Source organism: Vombatus ursinus, unplaced genomic scaffold (genome assembly GCF_900497805.2).
Source record: "Vombatus ursinus unplaced genomic scaffold, bare-nosed wombat genome assembly UNPS02014807.1, whole genome shotgun sequence".
Lineage (NCBI taxonomy): Eukaryota > Metazoa > Chordata > Mammalia > Diprotodontia > Vombatidae > Vombatus > Vombatus ursinus.
The window spans coordinates 53,710,507-53,731,687 of NW_020954585.1; the positions used below are offsets into that span (position 1 = coordinate 53,710,507).

Below are 21,181 nucleotides of genomic sequence, written 5' to 3' on the forward strand. Positions count from 1 at the left end.
GAGAAAGAGAGAGAGGGTGTGTGTTTGTTTAATACATTATCTCATTTGATCCTCACAATAACCCCTATAAGGTAGATGCTGTTCATATTCCTATTTGCAAATGAGGAAGCAGACTGAAGAAGATTATGGTTTGTCCACAGTCACATGGTTACTAAGTGTCTAAAGTGGATTTTGAACTTCCTGTATCTAAGTTTACCATTTGTCATGCTACCAGTACTCTTAGGATGGTGGTGGCTTTGCCAGAAATAGGGAAGTTGGGAAGAGGGGCAGATTTTGGGGGAAAGACAATGAGTTTGGATTTGGTTTGATGTGTTAAAAGAGAATTTTTTAAGAACTGAAAGTTATCTGTTAAGAGTTGACATAACTAACTCCATTTTATTCCGAATTGTCTTCCCATGCCTCCTCCCCCGTATGATGTGTCAGCAAAATTTCTCTCAATACCTCCCTTGCCCCTCATCTATTTATGGATCATCTTAATCTGAGAACCTTAATAGCTCAAGGAAGTTGTACCCCTTCTCTTTATCCTATCTGACAAAGCTGTGGTAGGCCCTTAACTCATTCTTATTGACTGACTTCTTTTGTTACTCTCTGGCCCACTAAGCTGTGGAGGGAAGAATGTAGAAATGTCATCTTCGGAATTGTGAGATACACATGTCCATCACTTACTGATGGTATGTGTCACACTCTTAAGTGAATAAATAAACTATACTTTATCTATCTGTCTGTATCCTGTGCTGGTTTATTTTGGCAGTAGCTAATAAGGACCCTGAAAAATCTTGAAACAAGTGAGAAATACTTGCATATGCCCCCTTCTCTCCTCTGACATTGCCTTCACCCTGGTGCAAGCCCTTATCACCTTAGGCCTTGACTATTGTAATAATAGCCTACCAGGTTGGTGTGCCTGTGAAAGTTTCTGCGTGCCCAAGCCATTCTAGTCCATTCTCCATTCAGCAGTCAAAGTGATCTTCCCAAAGCACAAATCTGTCTATGTCACCCTCCCCTCCCCCCACTATTCACACACTTAATTAACTTCATTTGCTCCCTCCAACCTTTCCGGTCTTCTTAGCATATATTCTGCAATCCAGTGCCACTGGCCTCCTTGCTTTTCCTAGAACAAGAACCTCCATCTCCCAACTCCAGGCATTTTCACTGGCTGTTCTGTACCTGGAATGCTCCACCTTCTTATCTCTATCTTCTGGTTTTTCTGGTTTCTTTCAAGTCCCATTTAAAATCTCATCTTCTACAGGAAGCCTTTCTCAATCCCCCTCAGTTCTTGTGTCTTGCCTCTGTTGTTGTTGTTGATTTTTTCCCCCAGTATATCCTTAATCTGGCCTGTGTATGTGGTCATTTGCATGGCTGGCAGTAGTCAATAAAGATTTAAGTACCTACTATGTGCCAGGCATTATGCTAAGTGCTGGGAATACCAAGAAAAGCAAAAACAGCCTCTGCTCTGAAGGAGCTCGCTATCTAATGGGGAGCCAACATACAAACAGGCTATATTCAGGATAAATTGGAAATAAAATGTTTTGACTGAGTGGATATGTCCAGAAGTCATTTAGAGATGTAGGACTGACATTTAAGAGAAAGAGTATGGCTAGACATAGAAACTTGGGATTCATCTGTATAGAAATAATTATTGAATCCTTGAGAATCGATGAACTCACCAAGGGGGAGACTGTAGAGAGAAAGGAAGAGGGCCCAGCAAAGAACCTTTTTGGCAACCATTTGTTTCTGGGGTAGGACTGGGGGTGGAAGGAAAGGAAGGAGATAAGTGGTGATCCAGTGAAGGAATTTTCAGCCAGGTAAGAAGATAACCAGGAAGAAAACTTGCAGCCAAGAGAGGAAAGACTATCAAAAGCTGCAGAAAGTTCATCTCGGGATGAGTACTGAGGAACAGGTATGGAATTTAGCCATTATTAAATCTCTGGTAATCTTTGAGAGAGCTGTTTTTGTATGATTGAGGAAGGAATGGGTGGTGAGTCAGTGGAGGTTTGGAGTACTTAGGATTCCCAGCAGTGTTGTGAAGTAGGTTAGAAAACATTTCTATCACCCCTCTCTGGGCTCTAACTTGCTGTTTTCAATCCAGTCAGGAGGAAAGCAAGGAAAGTATTAAACTCTAGTTTCTACTAAAATGCTAAAATTTTAGGGACTTAATTTGTTATTATTCCCAGGAATATTTACATTTTAAAAGACTGCTTGAGAGATCAAAGCAAAGGGATGAATAAATTAGGGTAAATTTCATGAGTGTGTGGGATTTGAGTGGGGTAGGGAAGAGAGGAGGTCTGCTCTTGGAAGCTGTCTTTCCCAGACTTTCCCTAGTCTCTCATCACTCCACATGGCTACTGCCTACATATAATGCCATCTCTGTGTACCAAACCTGAAAATCTGGGCTTTTTTTTAAGTATTAACCTGGAGTCCAGTTGGCTCTCTAACCAAGAGTTGTGCCATTGCCCTCTAGTTTGGAAGCACCAGTATCTGTCATGCCAGGCTGTTTATGTGGAATTCCAGTCTGTACCCTTCCCCACTACCTGCAGCCTTTCTTCTCCCTGTGCCCTGCCCCTCCCTTCCATTTCTCCCTTTCCTCCCAACAGCTAGAGGAATCTTCCACTTTCAGGTCTCATGTTCCTCTGAAACAAATACATTCCAGATGCTCCTACTATAAAAAGTTCATTGTTTTCTTCTGAATTTGAATTTCTCCCCATTTCTGTTCTGGGATGAAACTCCTCAACAACAGTAACTCATTGAATTGCTCTGTTTTCTTTCAATAGTAACATTTCCATCATCTCCAGGAGACAGCTGTGGTGAGAACCGTTAATATTGCTTAAATGAAGAAGGCCTGAGCTATCTAATCAGTGATCCCAGTTCTAAATTCTAGGAAAATAAAGGTCTTTGGCTGCCTGCTTGTGTATGAGAGAGATAGGATCATAGGCTGTCGTGCTGGAAAGGAATTCAGAGATAGATCATTTAGCCAAACAGCTTCTTCTTTTTCTTCTTCTTCTTCTTCTTCTTCTTCTTCTTCAAACAAATTTTAATAGAGAAGGAAACTGAGGCCCAGAGAGATGTTGAGTAATTTGCTCAATGGAAAAACACCATTCTTACATCAGCCTCCAAATCCAATTCTTTTTCCATTTGTGTGTGTGTGTGTGTGTGTGTGTTGTGTGAGTGAATGGGTGTGGGGGTGTGAATGTGCAGGAGTGCACCTACTCTCAGTTGGTCCCTAAAGCCAGCCAGTGTTATAAATAAACCAGTTTAAGAGAAAGAAACTTCCCACAGAAGTGAAATTGCATTAGTCTCCTAGACAGCTAAAACATTGTAAATCAGAAGGAGGGAGAAAACTAAAATTGAAAGCAGGATTGTTCTTGTTAGCAGGGCCAGAGTTTTACAGATCAAAACAAAGCTAAACAAAGTTAAGCACTTACCTCAGCTACAGACTGCTCTACTCCTGAAACTGTCTGTAAGTTTTCCCCAGTGAATCCTGGTCCGAGGATGACTTAATTAACTTCTGGATGAAAAGCTTCTATTTCAAAAGTAGCTATAGTCTTTGCCTGCTGTCTAAATACTTGTCACCTTCTTCAGTTGCTGAGTATGAACATAAGTCTGGGTAGGCAAGCACAGACTACAGAAATCTACAGTTATGCAAGGAAAACAAGAATTTGGTCTTAAGTCATTCAAACCACACACACTGCATTTTAAGTAGCATGGTTTTGTCACGTGACTTAGAAATTCAAATCAACCTACGTAGTGAGGTATTTTGGTATCCTAGAGCAAGAAAGTAAAGTGTGTGTGTATGTGTACTTTTGAATGGCTGGGGCCATCCACTTCCTTCTTTAGATTCCAAAAGTTGGCCCCTTCACAAAACAGCCCCACCCAGAGTTTAGCCAACCTCTGTAGCTGAATTTTAATAGTCCCACTGCTTAAAATAAGACCCAATTCCCTCCACACCCACAATGACATAGCAAACCATGAAAAATTTTTAAAAAGGTACCCCAAACCCGTAGAAGCTAAAGAAAATACTCTCATATATTCTCATTAATATCCCTTAGATTTTTGTAGCTCTGCCTTTATTTGAAATAAGATCAGCTTTATTCTGTACTCTGGAATCTAAGGTCTAAAACTCACTCATTTTCTACTGAACACAATATCCTATGGACTGAGTAGGCAGTCACGTTAATGGTATGACTATAGAAGTCACCAAAGGCCCCTGCCACCATCCAGAAACATATTCCCCACCAGCCTTCCAAAGTACCTGAAAATCCTTCCAACTCCCAAACTCCCAAAGACTCATTCTTGGGTTAAGACATTGTCTCTATTGAGGTATTTTTATCTGTGTGGGATGAAGGCATGAATAGCTGTTATTTTCATAGGACAGATCATTGTATCAGATGACTCTACCTATTTATTATCTGGTAGATTCAGTTCAGAAGGATTGGTAACTTCCAAGGGGAGTTGGCATCAGTAAGGGGTTGGCAACATCCAGAGCAACGAAGGGGCCAGGAGGCAGAGTATTCAATTATTTGAATACATGGTTTAGGGAGCAGAAAAAAAAGGAGTCTAAAGAGGGAGGGAAGGGACAAGATAAAGACCTAATTTGCCATAGGCCAGCCTCAGTTACTTGGAAGTATTGATTTCTTTTAACAATTTACCAGCTTCTAGGCGACTTAAATTTTCCATCATTGAACAACAATTAATTATTAAGTCCCTTCTATCTGCCAGGGATACAGAGGTAGAAATGAAATGTATTCCTTGCCTTCTAGGAGCTTATAGCCTATTGGGGAAAGACACATAAACAAATGGTGATTTTTGTTGTTGTTGTTGTTGTAAGGATGGGGAGGCACTCGTATGTGAGATTAGAAAAGACTTCGTTTAGAAAGTGGCCCTTGAGCTGAACATTTAAGGAAACTAGGGATTCTTTGGAGATATATGTGAGGAAGGAGTGCATTCCAGGCATAGGAACAGATGACCTATGCAGAGACAAAGAGTATCATGTGTGAGAAACAGTGAGAAAGCCAGTTTGGCTGAACATAAGAGTGACAGGAAAAGGAATAATGTATATTAAGGTTTTTAATAGAAATTGTGGAAGAATATTGGCTTATATTTGACGCTAAAGGTAATAAGAAGCCACTGTGCTTTATTGATCAGGGGAGTGACAGTCAGATCTATGAAGTAGGAATACCCCTTTGTCAGCTGTATGAAGGATAGATTTGTGTCAAGTAAAAATTTCCAGGAGACATAATTTCTGGGTAAATTATAATCAGTTTTGTCAACTACAGCTAGCATGTAGTCAACAAAAAAGGCTTGTTTGTCCTCTCAACTATCAAAGAGGCCTAAACTGTGGGACCTTCAATACTTATAAAGCCTTTGGAAGAGGGTGTGCACCTGAGGGTGGAAATCAACTCTGATTGATTAATAAGTAATGAGAGAATGAATATTATAGTGAGAGGTGGGCTTATTCTAATGAGGGTCTGGGGGGTGGGACTCTGATCACTCAGTCTTGGTCATAGGAACTTTCCTGTACCCATGTCACCCCACAAAAGAGAGAATCCATTTTTACCCAGACCTGTCTGAGTAAAAGACAATGGGCTGGGATCCATCAATTTGCCTAAATTAAAATTCCTTTATCTTTTAAACAGATCTGAATTTTCCTTCTCCTTATCATGATGCCCTGCACTTCAAAGGCTACCTGAATAACCTACTGGCACTGATTTCTGAATGAGAAAGTAGAAAAGGGGAAAAACCTTGGTCCTAATTCAATAATTGGTTATTAATATAAGAGAGAAATAATCATTTATCTCCTATTGAAGTAGGGAGAGACTTAAGCAAAAAGACCAAATAGGAGGCTACTGCAATAGTCTGTTTGAGAGGTGATAAAAACTTAAACTTGGGTGGTCTCTATGCAAGTAGAAAGAAGAGCATATATGTGAGAGATACAATAGAGGTTAACACTGACAAGATTCGGCAGTTGGTTGGATGTCAAGTCAGTCACCAAGCATTTATTAAGTTCCTACTATGTGCCAGGGACTGTCCTAAGCACTGGGGATACAAGGAAAGGCAAAAACAGCAGCTGCCCTGAAGAAACTCATGCTCTAATGGGGAGAGATAAGATGGAAATATTATATGAAAATAATATAATAGTAGAGGAAAGGCACTAAGATATGTGGGTTGAGGTAGAGTGAAGAGTTAAAGATGAGTTGGAAGTTGTGCATCTGGGTGACTGGAAGGATTCTGAGAGAAAGAACTAAGTTTGGAAGAAGAGTGAGTTTGGGGGGAAAGATAAAGGCATTCTGTTTTTGATGTGGTAAACCTGAGATGTCTACAGAACATTCATTTTGAAATTTCTAACAGGCAGAAATGTCCACTTTGTTCAAAATGTCCAGCACGATACAGCACTAGAGCTCAGGAGAGAGACGATACATTAGAGAATATTGAGAAACAGGATTTCCGTGTGTTGCATGTGAGTCCAGTCACACACACATTTTTGCAACTTCCCACACCATAGACTTGAATCATCAGAAATCAGCTTAAACTAAACTGATCTGTTAGAAGGGTATTATTTCCTGTCTTAGAAGGATATCATTGTGCCTTTTTGTTTGGGTTTTCACCTTTGAATCAGCCTATTTGCAAGCATTGGCAGCATTTACTAGGTGCTGTAAAAAACCCAATTATAAAATGGATAAGAGATGTCATGGGTGTGAAGGATCTTCTTCCTGGCTACTCAACCTTATGGCTCAAGTAGGATCAGTTATCTTCCTCTAGGTTGTTGCACCCAGAGGTAGGAGAAGGAAGATAATTGCTGTAGAAATTTAGAGCTAGAAGGGACCTTAAGAGATCATCTGTTTTCACCCCCTCATTTTAAAAAGTTTGGAAACGGAGGCCTAGAAAAGTTGTGAGATGTCCAAGGCAACATAACTTGTTAATGGCTAAACAGAGAACCAGACCCGAGTGTCTGACTCCCAGCTTCATGGTTGGTTTGGCTTTTCACTGGTGCACTCTCCGGGAAAGCTACCGTGGTAAACCCCTCGTGCTACTACAGACCTACTGCAAACCTACTGCAGAATCTTTTCTCAAATGAAAATAGGTGGGAAAAATCAGTGGGCAAATCCAATAGCTAGTTATTTATTTCTGAGAGTAAGTTAGAGTTCCATTCTGTCTGGGACTGAGAACTGAGGGGAGCCCCCAACTTGAGATTTTTTCTCCTACATGTGATCAGCCTCTGGATATTTTTGTCTTATCAAAAAGCTAAAAGCCATCAAGCAGAGGGAATATGCTTGTGGGTACAGGGGCTTCCTGGAGCCTGCTAAGCAAATAGCTTAGCCCCAAATGCCTTTCTCCATTCCCTGCAACCCTAGATAGGTTTGGGTCTCATGTAACCTATCACTGTGGAAGAGTATTTTGAGATTGAGTCAACTCCAGAACATTTATTGAGCATCTACCTAATCACCTTGTCCTGTTTGGCTGAACAAGAAGGAGACAATGTTCTATAAATTAAGAATTCAAAGATTGTGATTCACAATGGGACAGAATAGATTAGTGGCCTTAGCCACAGATGCCTGGATTGTCTCTTTGCTCTGGAAATAGTTGGTTTCCACCCCAACCTGACCTTCTCACATTGACCACTGGCTTTTTTGAGTAGAGGCTAATAAGTCAGTTCGTTCAGTGTACCCAGCACCCAGGAAGTGCTCTTCCTCAGCCTAATACATTAATAATTTCCCTCCTTGATAAAGGGTTGGTGAAAGCCTGGCTAAAATGAGACTTGCTCTGTGCCCTTCTCTTATTGCCATTTTATTTTGATGCATCTATTTAATTTAAACTGATTTTTAGTTTCCCTAATTTATTTAGTCTCTAATAGATGGAAAACAGCTTTCCCTGAGAGGTGAATGAAGGCTGTGCATGGTTATTGTCGCTCATTTTCTCAGGCGGGTGTGGTAATCAAATTTCATAGTAATAGAATTTTAGAGCAAGAAGGAACCTTAAAGATGATGTAGTTCAACACCTTCATTTTACAGATGGGCAAACTAAGGCCCAGGGGACCTTGTAGATCATCTAATCCAGCCAGTTCATTTTACAGATGAAGAAAGTGATATCCAGAGACAAAATTTTTTCAGGATCACACAGTGAGTTAGTGGTAGAGCAGGGATTACAAACAGGTATTACTGAATGTTAGGTTAGTTCTTTGGGATTTTATATCAGATCAGTAAATGAAACATTTTTACTATATGTGCCTCTTCATGTCCATCTGGGTGGGTCCCACCTGTAGAGGAGTAGGCAGGCTACCTGTTCGGTGTAATTTAGGGGTGCCTAAAAGGTTTCTCCTATTCTAAATGTGTTTTCTCCCACTGACCTTTTGTAATGCATGTAGTTATCATTTCTGAATGACTGAGTAGGGTCTATCAATCTCTACTCATTATGGGTCCCACCTTCATGTTTTGGTTCTCAGATGCAATGTAAGGGACCCAGCACTGACTGCATTGAAGGTTCTGGGATCAATTCAATGTGACACCAACGAATTGTGTGACTTCGGGGAAATTATTCAGCTCTCTGGGTTTCACTTTCATCTGCAAAATGGCAATAATGTTCTCTACAGAGTGCTTATACCAGATGGGAAGCTTGTATTTTCATTGTATTTTAGGCAACATGTAAATTTGCCACATTGTGTTGTAACAGGAACAGCCCTGTAAATATTAGCCAAAAGAAGATCCTCTGCTTCACAAATACCACACTTGCTTGAGTGTATGTAAGAAAGGCCTTCAAATGCAACATGGTATTGGGTTTTCTTTCCCTTTGCAGCACTGACTTAGCAAAAATAGTCCTTCCTCTCTGAGCACTCTCAGCTTCGAAGGCACATTTAAGAGTTTCTGGAAGACAGATAAGGCTGGTTGGCCTGCATGCTCTCTCACCCCCTCTGACCCATAGCTTTTCCGTTAATCTGAGAAAACCACATTGTGTCCAGCTGCCTCCTCTTGGGAAGCCTGAGTAGATGATTTGGCTGATTTTCTGTAGGATGTCAAGAAAGGGCTTTAAAATTTTCTCCCATCTGTTCAGTGATTATTCTACAGGCAGATGGACAGCCTCAGCCCCACAGACTCTGTGAAGTTCTACTTTAAGGCAACATGTGAGAATTTCCTAGCTAACCTAGGAAGGAAGGATAAAAGAAACAGAATTTCTCTGCCTTCTGAATTTCCTCTCATGTCAGGCTCTAGGGGTATTCCTTTCTCTCTTTGTAAGGAGTTCCCATCTTGGTCATCTGTACTCATGACACCATTATCCCTACTCATGACATCATTATCCCTTTACTGTACAGCCATTGTCTTAAGTTTTGGCACTTTTGAAGTTTGGTAATTCATGGTGACTTGGAAAGATGGTGGTGCTCTTAGCAGAAATAGGATGTTTGCAAGAGAGGTAGGTAGATGAGGGATTGGGATAGGAGTTCTCTTTTGACATGATGAGTTTGAGATACTGTCAGTCTTGCTTCATGCCTCTATTTCTCTCATTTGTTTTTTAGCAAAGATTGCACATTTATGGTACAGCTACTCAAGGGGAATCCCCAACCTCTTACATCCTGTTATTTACCTCTGCAAACCTTTGTACTAGCCTGCTTGAGCTCTTCATTGGTTCCCATGCCATATATATTCTAATTTCGAGTCTATTACTCATTCCAATCTCTTTGCCTGGGATACTCTTCCACTACCTCTCTAGCTCAAATTCTGTCTCTTCCATGGTAATTTTATCCTGACAAATTTAGCAAGTATTCCCCAAAGGATTTCTCTCTATCATTTGAACTCCTGTTAATATTTATTAGGTCAATCAATCAACAAACATTTATTAATTTTTTTATTTGTAATTAAATTTTAATTTATTTCAATTATCAAGCATTTATTTTTTTTCTCTCCCCCTCCCCCATTCATACACTGGAAAAACAAACAAAACAAAGCCCTTGTAACAAATATGTTTAATCAAGCAAAAGAGATTCCCCCCGCCCCGGTCATATCCAAAAGTGTGTGTCTAAGTCTACATGTTTAGTCTGTCACCTCTCTGTCAGGACGTATGGGTATCATTCTTATCATCACTCTTCTGGAATCACAATTGATCACTGCATTGAGCAGAGTTAAGAGTTAAGTCTTTCAAAATTGTTGTTCTTTATTGTGTTATTGTTGTTATTGTATAAATTGTTCCCCTGGCTCCACTTATTTTACCCTCAGTTCATACAAGTCTTACCAAGTTTCTCTGAAATTGTAGCACAAAAATTGTAGCACAAAAATATCCCAGTATATTGATATGCCATCATTTGTTCAGCCATTCCCCAACTGCTGGGCATGCCTATATTTTTCAGTTCTTGGCCAATATAAGTATTTGTGCATGTGGAACCTTTTTTTCTTTCTTTGATCTCTTTGGGAGTAGGCTTAATAGTGGTAGCTCAAAGTGTATGCACAGTTTAATGACTTTTTCTGCAGTTCCAAATAATAAGCATTTATTAAGCAACTACTACCTGCTAGGCACTGTGCTAAGTTCTGGAGATATAAATACAGAAATGAAATAGTCCAAACACTCATAAAGTTTACGTTCTCCAGGGAATGACAACATATACACCCAAAAGTTTATGCAAAGTAATATTTGCAAAATATGTACAAAGTAAATGCAAAGAGAACTTAGTAACTCAGTATTTGATAAATTCCAAAACACAAATTACTTATGAAAAACCTACTTATTTGACAAAAAACACTAGGAAAGCTTGTCTGATAGAAATTAAGCTTAGATCAATATCTTGTACCTTATTTCACAATAAATTCAAAATGTATATGTGACTTTGATAGTAAAGATAATTCCATAAACCTATCATTAAATGAGAAGAAAAGCAGATCACATGCCTTTCACAGCTGTGGATAGGAGTTGCATTTCTAACTGAAAAAGCAATAAAGGAAAATTTATAAAAGATAAAATAAATAATTTTGATTACATGAAATTGAAAAGCTTCTGCACAAAATTCATGTAGGATAAGAAAGGAAGTAGTTGAATGGGAAAAATATTTTTATCAAATTTCTCAGATAAAGGTTTGGTGTCCAAGATATATAGAAAACTAACAAATATATATATATATATATGTATATATATGTATGTATGTATAGATAGATAGATTTTATTGTGCCTGATATGGAAGATATATAGATATTTATACACACACACACACACACATATATATATACTCTATATGTATATATAGTGCATAAAATCTATTTTTATATATAACAAAATACATTGTATCATACATGACATCATATATTTGTGTATATATACATACATATATATGTCATGCTTATATATGCATAAAAAAAGCCATTCCTTAATAGATAAGTGATCAAAGTGTTGAGGTCGGAGTTGGAAGAGCTGGTTCACCTGTGAAAGAATTCACTTAGACCTTCTCTGTAGCCATTGCTGATGAGTTCAAGGTAGACCCCAGGAATGTTGGGGTGCTAACTGAAATCATGAGGAATAGACATGCGGGTCCTGCTATCTTGAAAGAATTCACTCGGACAGTCTCCAAGTTAAAGAAAGGCATTTATTGGGGTGATGCACCCAGACAGGTCTGCTTCCTGTGATGCAGAGCCCCAGGGGGCTCTACTCCACGTAGGAGGCAGAGCATGAGCCGCAGGCCCTGCTCCCCTAAGGGAGCAGAGTAGCCCCTGCTTTCTGTAGGAGGCAAAGGCAGTTAGCTAGGTCTGTGGTATGGTTTAAATACAATTTTATGGAATAGGGGGAAAGGGACAAGAGAATGGAAGGAGCAAACATGGCTCCAAAATGCCTGGGATATCCGGTAGTCTGGAGATGATAAGCAAAGAGAACAGGAAAGGGGAGGGGAGGAGTTGTTCTAGAATTGAGGGTGCTTTGTGAAAGCACATAGGTTAAGCCCCTTCGATGCATAGTCTTCTTCGATCACTTTTTTGACTGGTCACATCATACTTCTTATCTCTTATCTCATATCCTGCTTGTTCCATCTGCCTGAAGCACTCTTTTCTACCTCATTAAAAGGACTTGAGAAAACAGTTCTCAAAAGAATTGCAAACTATCAATTGATTGGTTGTCCTTTGCTCTTGAAGGGGACCAAAATGACATCATTACATTGGATCAAGGTAGAGTATGTCTGACTGTGGCTGATCAGACCAAAAGAATTAAAAAACTCAAAGCAAACTGAAAAGAATTGCAAACTATTAATAACCATATAAAAAAATGCTCCAACTCGTTAATAGTAAAAGAAATACAAATCAAAACAGTCCTGAAGATTCAACTAATATTCAGCAAATTGGCAAAGATGACAAAAGAAGGGAATAATCAGTGTTGGAGGGGTTATGGAAAGATTGTCATGCTAATGCATTGTGAATGGAACTGTGAATGATTACAACCATTATGGAAAGCAGTTTGAAATTATGTAAATAAAACGGCCAAAATATCTCTACCCTTTGACCCAGAGTTTTCACTAGTAGGCGTATACTCCAAAGTGGTCATCAATAAGAAGGAAGTCCCTCTAAGCACCGAAATGTTTATAGCAGTACTTTTTGTGGTAGCAAGAATTGGAAAGAGTATACGTCCATCTTTAGGGAAATGACTTAAAAATTGTAGTACATGAATGAGACTATTACGGTGCTGTTAAGAAACAACAAATTTGATGAATACAGAGTTGGGGAAAGACTTATGTAAACTAATACAAATCAAAGTAGGAGAGCCCAGAAAAGAGAATACACATTGACTACAGCAACATAAATGTTTCCATTTCCACAACAATGGAAGATAAATCTTGCTGAATTATAAAGAACATGCTTTGGGCCCCAAAGGACATCTGTGAGAAGACAACTCCATCCACATCTTTGTAGAGGTAGGCCAGTGAGAGTATGTATAGTTTCAGACTTTTTCTGTATATTTATCAATTTTGCTGATTTTTCCTTCTTTCTTCTTTCTTTTTCTCTTCCTTCCTTCCTTCCTTCCTTCCTTCCTTCCTTTCTTTCTTAGATTCTTTTTAACTTTAGGAAGGCTTTCTGGAAGGATGGAGGGAGAAGCTTGCTGAGAAAAATTTTGGCAATGTAAAAACAAAATATAATAAAATTATTTTTGAAAGTAAATGCAAAGCCAATTTTGTAGGGAAGCACTAGTGTCTGTGGAAAGCTTGGAAGGGCTTCATTCAGGAGGTGACATTTGAGCTGAGTTCTAAAGTAAGTGAGAAAGGCAAAGATGAGGAGGGAGTGCATTCCAAGCATGGTGGCCAATGATATCACATCCAGGCAGTAGTGTTCACCTCATGATAGCTACCTGAATTGCGAACAGAGTGCAATTCTGTTCTGTTTTGGGAAAACCATACCTTGCTTGCACATCTAGCCTTTAAAAACTCAGGCTTATAAAGTAATGTATTTCCCACAATATCTGATAAATGAATGAATTTTACTGCTTTCTTACTCAGTTTTCCTTTTTTTTTTTTTTAAACTGTCTTAGCTGTATGTATCCTTCTTTCCTTACCAGGACACAGTTACCCTCTTATCAGGTCACCCTAAGGTCACTTGCTAATGCGGAAGCAAAATGACTTCATACCACTTTAATGCTCATTTCCTCCTCTGCATTTTCTCATGTTCTGTGTACTTGAAGCAAAGAAATGTTACAGGAATGCTGAAGCTCTGTTTTGTGCTTTGCTTATACCATCACATAGAATTCATACTCCCTAGCAACATTTCCCCTCTTCCTTCTATCACTGAAGAGAATCCATTCCTTGGCATTGCTGTGGCCTCCAAAACCTGATCCTCTAGAGTTTCTAAAGGTACTGATTGTGGAGATGGGGCTGCAAGACAACCACAGTAGAACCCCATGATAAGGCACCTCTCTAAAATACAGGTTTGATTCTGCCAAGTGTCAATTATGTACTCCATGTGTATGTAGTGATTGATCCCTTTTACTGTCCCCTGCAAAGGCAAAACCATGGTTGTCTTGTTTCCCAACAACGGAGTTTTCAGGTGTTGCTCACAAGATGATTGATTAGTTGCCCAAGGGCTGTGGTGTGTCTCCAATACACAACATCTGTAGTAGATTGAGAGAAGCACCCTAAGTGCCCTCCACTCTGAATCCCTAGCTATCATCTGCCCCAGTCACATTTCTGTAAAGTCTCCTCTAATTCCGTTCAGGCCTGATCTCTGCTGATTTCTGTGGCTTGATCCTCTTTTATTAATGACTAGAGGAGAAATACGCAGAACAAGGCACGTATTTTTGGATGAGGCCAATATAGGAGTTTGTTTTGCTTGACTGTGCATATTTCTTAAAAAAAAATTTGGGGGGGGGTGAAATGTGTGGGGGGAGAGAATACAAATGCTTGCTAACTGGAAAAAAAAAATTAAAAAGTAGAGTTAGGCAACTGTATGCTTCCAAGTCTCTCTGATCCCAAGGTACTGTATATACTAAAAAGTGGGTATTGGCACTGACCAGTAATATTCCTACACTAGATTTCCTGACTTATATTTTGTGAAGGGAAGAGATTGGTTGTTTTGATGCCAAGGGATAATGTTTATGAAGATGCTTTCAAAAAGAAGAGAATGTTATACAAATGTTGACTTATTGTTTACTGTTTATATTTCTCTAGTAGTCTCCCCAAACCCTATGATATTGCTGAGTTTTAGGGCAAATTTCACAGAGGGTATGTTTAGTCCAAGGAAGGAAAGGAGGACAGGTCATAATAGTTCATTAGTCAGTATAAATTAAAAAAAAAAAAACCCGTGGGTAAAAACTTAGATGTACAAATAAACCAAAATGTTCATTTTCTTCATCATACAAAGGATTTCATAGTATTCTTTTAATCAGTTAGTTCCTCCATGTATTTAATAGTTCACATGATATAATTCAACACAAGAAGTTTTATAATGAATCAACAAATATTTGCTGGGTGAGTATTAGGTGACTAGAGCACAATTAAACAATTTAAACATTTATTAAGCTCCTAGTAGAGAGACCACATGGAATAGTGAATACAGTACATGTCTTGGAGTCAGGAAGACCTGGATTCAGATCTCTTGAGGGACATATTCAGGCTGTCTGACCCTGGGCAAGTCGCCTAACCTTTCATTGCCTCAAACAGAAACGTCTAGAAATTTCAGAGAAGTTGCTGATAGGTGTATTTAGAGGGAGTTTCCTCAGAGGGAGTTCACTTATTATACCAGGGAAATTACCAGTTCAGGCAAAAAAAAAAAAATCTTTTTTTTTTTAATGTATTATGAAAAAGTTTTTATTTCAAAGTTTGTTCATACCAGAAAAACAAATATTCAAATTAAAGGTAATTTTTTCATTTGACATTTCAATAAGCAAAAAGCTTGATTACAAAGTGAGACAGTATTATCAACCTACCTCAGTTATGCCCCTACTTACCTCATGAAAAATATAATGGAGGTCTTATCCCCTTTGGACACACATGTAAGATAGGCCTTTTCTGATTCAGTTTGTTCCTCACTTTTCATCTTAAAAGTAGACTAATAAATTTTATGCCTAGGAAATATGTGGCAACAGAACAACATATTCCTATGTTAATTATTTTTAAAAATTGTTTGAGTTGGGGCAGCTAGGTGGCACAGAGGATAGAGCACCGGCCCTGGATTCAGGAGGACCTGAGTTCAAATCTGGCCTCAGACACATAACACTTACTAGCTGTGTGACCCTGGGAAAGTCACTTAACCCCATTGCCTAGCCAAAAAAAAAAAAAGGAAAAATTATTTGAGTGATCCTAATTAAGAATCAGGATTCCAATATTCATTAATGAAGTCAATGAACAACCATTAAGGGCCTCCTGTGTGCCAGGCATCATATAATTTCTTTTTTCTTGAGATTAGTTTTTCCAAGGGCTATGGAAAAAAAATTCTTAAGGCACCCTTCTAGAAATTAGAGATAGGAAGACAAAAACTTAAATTGTAAAGTCAGTCCTCTGCTTTCTTGAGCACTTTGGGGAGCTGTTTTGTTGATGTGGGTGCCCCTCCCACCAGTGCAGTTGTGCAGTCCTGCTACATTTGAGTAAGGGGTCTTCATCAGTTGCTGTGGCTGAAAAATGTATTATCCAGGAGCCAATCTCTTTGAACTCCCTTAGGCTGGTCCTGAGATGTCTGGCACAGAGTACACCTCACTTTGTACTGCCTAGCCTTTCTAGCACAGCCTGCTTGGGCAAAGCCTGCCTCCTGCTGGCAGAGTCCTCAAGAACCCAAGGCCACTTGCATGATTCAGTTCAATTCAGTAAACATTTATTAAGTGCCTGCTGTGTGCCAGGCACTATGCTGAATGCTGGGGATACAAACGAAGCATCAGAATAGAGTTTTACCGGAGGAACATTGTGCTATATGGGGATACAAAGATACATCCCCTGCCTGTTTGAGTTCCTTATAGTCTGGTTAGGGAGATAAGACTGAAACACAGTTAGAGAACAAGAGATTATCAAATAGTGCCAAACTGGCACAGGCAGTTGGAAATCTGGGTCAGCAAGTGTTTCTTAAGTACCTGCTAGGTGCCAGGTGCTGTGCTAAGCAATGGGAATACAAAAAAGGGCAAAGAAACAGACCCTGCCCTCAAGGAACTCACAGTCTAATGGGGGAGGGAAGGAGGGAGAGAAAGACAACATGCAAACAATGATTGCTAAATAAGATATTTCCTGGATCAATTGGAGATAATCACAGAGGGAAGACACTAGCATTTGGGGGGACTGGGAAGGAACTCTTGAAAAGGAAGGATTTTACTTGAAATTTGAGGCAAGTCAGGAGATGGGGATGAGAAGGGAGAGAATTTTAGGCATAGGGGTGGGGGTCAATATATTATATTGGGCTGAATGTATGTCACATGTTTTTCCCCAGATCTATCCCATATTAAAGCAGAGTGTGGCTAAAGACATTGCAGGAGGCGGAGCCAAAGTGGTGGAGTAAAGGCAGGGACTCCCCTGAGCTCTCCCCCAACCCCATCCAAATACCTTTAAATGATGACTTTAAACAAAATCTAGAATGGCAGAACTCACAAAAAGACAGTGAAACATTTTCTAGCCCAAGACAACTTAGAAGGTCGGAGGAAAGATCTGTTGCACCAGAGTGAGAGAGGAATGCAGTCCAGCAGTGCAGACCTGGCCCCAGAAGCAGTACTTGGGGTGACTGAATCAGTGGTTGCAGTGGACGTTTCCAGACCTCTCAGCCCACAGACAGTAAGGGGATTGGACAGTGGGTCAGAAGGAGATTTATAGGGGTCCCTTTGGTGGCACCAGGGGCAGAACTCTGTTGTATTGCCTATAATTGGATCTGGGTTGCAGTCCTGGGTCTTAGTCCCAGGGCAAGGAGGAGCACTAGCACAGCAGAGCTCGTGGCCTTGGGAGAGCAGGGACCTCGGTCACAGTTCCAGGGTCGAAAAGAGTGCTTGTGGTAGCTCACAAACCAGGGCACAGTACAGGAGAGTAGTAAACACACCTCGCTCTAGATCATACCACCTTGGAAGAGCCAAAAAATAACTGCACAAAAAAACCTGAAGTTTGGGACAATGTGCCTTCCATTTGGGAAGCATAACCCCACTTTAGCATAAAATTAAAAGTCAAGAAATAGGCTAGAAAATGAGCAAACAACAGAAAAAAATTCTTACCGTAGAAAGTTACTATGGTGACAAGGAAGATCAAAACACACTCAGAAGAAAACAAAGTAAAAACTCCTGCGTCCGAATCTCAAAGAAAAATATGAATTGGTCTCAGGTTATGAAAGAGCTCAGAAAGGATTTTAAAAATCAAGAAAAAGAAGTAGAGGAAAAATTGGGAAGAGAAATGAGAGTGATACAAGAAAAGCATGAAAAAAGAGTCAGCAGCTTGGTAAAAAGAGGCACAAAAAAATACTGAAGAAAATAACACCTTAAAGAACAGAATAGACCAAATGGTAAAAGAGGCACAAAAATTCAATGAAGAGAACTCCTTAAAAAGTAGAATTGGCCAAATAGAAAAGGAGGTACAAAAGCTCACTGAAGAAAATAATTCCTTAAAAGTTAGAATTGGGCAAGTGGAAGCTAATGATTTTTTGAGATATCAAGAAACAGTCAAACAAAATAAGAAAATTAAAAAATGAAGAAAATATGAAATATCTCATTGGAAAAACAACTGACCTGGAAAATAGATCCAAGTGAGATAATTTAAGAATTATTGGACTACCTGAAAGTCATGATTAAAAAAGAAAAAAGCCTAGATATCTTTCAAGAAATTATCAAACTGTCTTGATTCTAGAGCCAGAGGGTAAAAGAGAAATGGAAAAAATCCACCAATCACCTCCTGAAAGAGATCCCAAAATGAAGACTCCCAGGAATATTATAGCCAAATTCCAGACCTCCTGGATCAAGGAAACAGTACTTCAAGCAGCCAAAAAGAAACAATTCAAATATCATGAAGCGTTAGGATAACACAAGATTTAGCAACTTCAACATTAAAGAATTGGAGGGCTTGGAGTACGACATTCTGGAGGGCAAAGGAGCTAGAATTATAACCAAGAATCACCTACCCAGCAAAACAGTATAATCCTTTGGGGGAAAAATAAAATATTAAGTAAGAAAAAAAAGGCATTGCAGCAAAAAATAGTTCATAGGTTTTCCTTGGCAGAGTCAATAAAACAGTTGGTCACATTAGTTTATCATGTGCCCAAAGGCAACAAGAAATGTTATTGCATGAGGTATTTAGGCATTTCTGGTATCCATTTGTAGTAGCACCACAGTCTCAGAATTAGAAGGGACCAACTTGTCTAACCCACCTGTGTGAAAGAATCCCCTCTACATTGTACCTACCTGTTAAGTGCACCAGTCTTAACCTTTATTTGAAGCCTTACAGTAAAAGAGAACTTACTACCTCCCAGCAAAACACACTACACTTTTGAGTAGCTCTCATTGTTAGGTTACTTTTCCTTATGTTAACCTAAAATGTACCTTTTTGCAACTTGCACCAGTTCGAATTCTGCCCTCTGGGGTCAATTGGAACAAGTCTGATGTCTCAAATGAATGGCATCCCCCCCCATCTTTCTAGCACCTGTATAACAGTGTACATAGTACTTGTTGGTGATTAATAAATATTTCTTGAAATGACCCAAAAGATATGACCAAAGTTGTGAAGGGAATGAGCATTGATGTCTGAGGGATCACATCCATGACATGAAAGACAGTATAACATAGTAGAGAGTGGCTTAACCTTGGAGTTAGAAAGACTTGGACTTGAGTTCCTGCTCCTGACATGTACTGGCAAGTCACTTAACCTCTCAGTGTCCCAGATACATTACTGCTCTGTACTGATGGAGGGAATTGCCACAACTGGAGTTCCTGCAGTGATGAAATCACAATTTAGGGGACACACACACACACACACACACACACACACACATCTCTTGCATAAAATAAAATACAAACGGACAAAAAGAAAACTTGTCAGGGCTTTGATTTGCTTTACCTTTGAATTATTGTGGACTAAAAACCTTCCTGGTCAATAGGAAGCCTTGTGCTTATTAATGTTTCCATTAGTAAGGGGCTTTGGCTCCCCTCCCCCCCTCCCCCAGCCGTTATTCCTCCTTTTCTTTTGACACTTTCCTTAGCTGCTGTCCTGCAGAAGTATCATTTGCAGAGTTTTCCATCTGATGCCTTTTTTTTTTTTTTTTTTAAGCTGAAGCTGCTCTGGGAGCAGACTCCATAGATGGCTATGGCCTCACCTGAATCATGCAGGAAGATATTAAAGACCATTGGCTCTAGACTGAGAGGAAAGTAGAGGAGAGTTTGAGCCTGTCGACAATCCATATTGAAAGCAGAAATAATAAAACTGAGGACAGTGGGTGGCAGAATTTTCAGCTAATCCAGAGAATGCCAAGGAGACAACTTTTTTGTATGTGCCCTCCCCCCTACACATACACTGCAGCAGCTTTGGCAAGGCTGAATTATAGATCAGAGAAGTTGGCAATGTGAGATTTTTTTTGTTTTTGGTTTTGTTTCAGTTTTTGGTGAGGCAGTTGGGGTTAAGTGACTTGCCCAGGGTCACACAGCTACTAAGTGTCAAGTGTCTGAGGCCGGATTTGAACCCAGGTCCTCCTGACTCCAAGGCTGGCGCTCTATCCACTGCACCACCTGGATGGCCTGTGAGATGGTTTTGAATGGGTGGTCAGTGCCAGCCAAAAGCAGAATTGTGAAGTGGGTATCCACAATCTTTCTCTTCCCTCTGGCCTCTCCCACCCCCACGTACCTATCCTGGACCTCTTTCTCACTGTCTAATTAATCTACAAATGTCAATGGATAATTAAGGTGTTACCTCTGATAATAGTTAGTCTGGCCTGTCACCAGGGTTTTTGCATTTTAACAGAGGATGCCTTTCTGTTGCTTTCCCTTTCTGGGGAAGATGACCCAGGGGACAAGATAAACTAGACTACTTCATGCTTAAGTACCTTCCCTCACCCCATCCCCCCTTCTTTTACCTCTCCAAACAAAGGCATTGCCATGGACAGGCACATTAATGCACTGTTGGTTGAGCTATGAAATTGGTCTGCCAATTTTTAAAGCAATTTGGAACTATGCCCAAAAAACGTTACAGAACTGTGCATACCCTTTGACCCATCAATACCACTATTAGGCGTATACTCAAAAGACATTAAAGCAAGAGGAAAAGGACACGTGTGTGCACGCGCGCACATTGTGTGTGTGTGTGTGTGTGTGTGTGTGTTTATTTCTAGCAGCAAAGAATTGGAAATGAGCTGTCGGTTGGGAAATGGCTAAACATATTATGGTATGTGAATATAATAGAATACTTATTATTGTACTCTAAGAAATGTTGAAGGGGACATTTTCAGAAAAACTTGGAAAGACTTGTATGAACTGATCGGCAAAACCAGGAAAATGATTCAAAAATTAATAACAATGCTGCAAAGACAAATTATACAGTAAAGTTGATGTAAAGACAAACAATGCTGAAAGCCATAAGAACTGTGTTCAATGTAGTGACCAAGCATGATTCCATAGGATCCGTGATGAAGCATGTTATTTCATCTCTTGACAGAGAGGCAATGTATTCATGGTGTAGAATGTATTTTCATAACTATATACATGTATCTATATTCATATTATATATATGTATATATACATACACACACATATCACCAATGGGGTGATTTGTTTGTTTAACTATGCATATTTGTTATGAGGGTTTTCT

The 21,181-nt window shown here is 39.5% G+C and overlaps 2 protein-coding genes across 5 annotated transcripts in view; one reads left to right on the top strand and one right to left on the bottom strand.

Moving 5' to 3' along the window:
* The window catches only part of LOC114052085, a 21,975-nt gene extending 18,174 nt beyond the window's left edge, over window positions 1–3,801 (bottom strand). The window contains exon 1 of the mRNA XM_027874514.1: window positions 3,420–3,801. The gene's annotated coding sequence lies outside the window, so the exon portion shown is untranslated. The remainder of the gene's footprint in view (window positions 1–3,419) is intronic.
* The window catches only part of CUNH7orf50 (chromosome unknown C7orf50 homolog), a 338,906-nt gene that overhangs the window by 115,542 nt on the left and 202,183 nt on the right, over window positions 1–21,181 (top strand). The gene's annotated exons all lie outside the window — the stretch shown is intronic.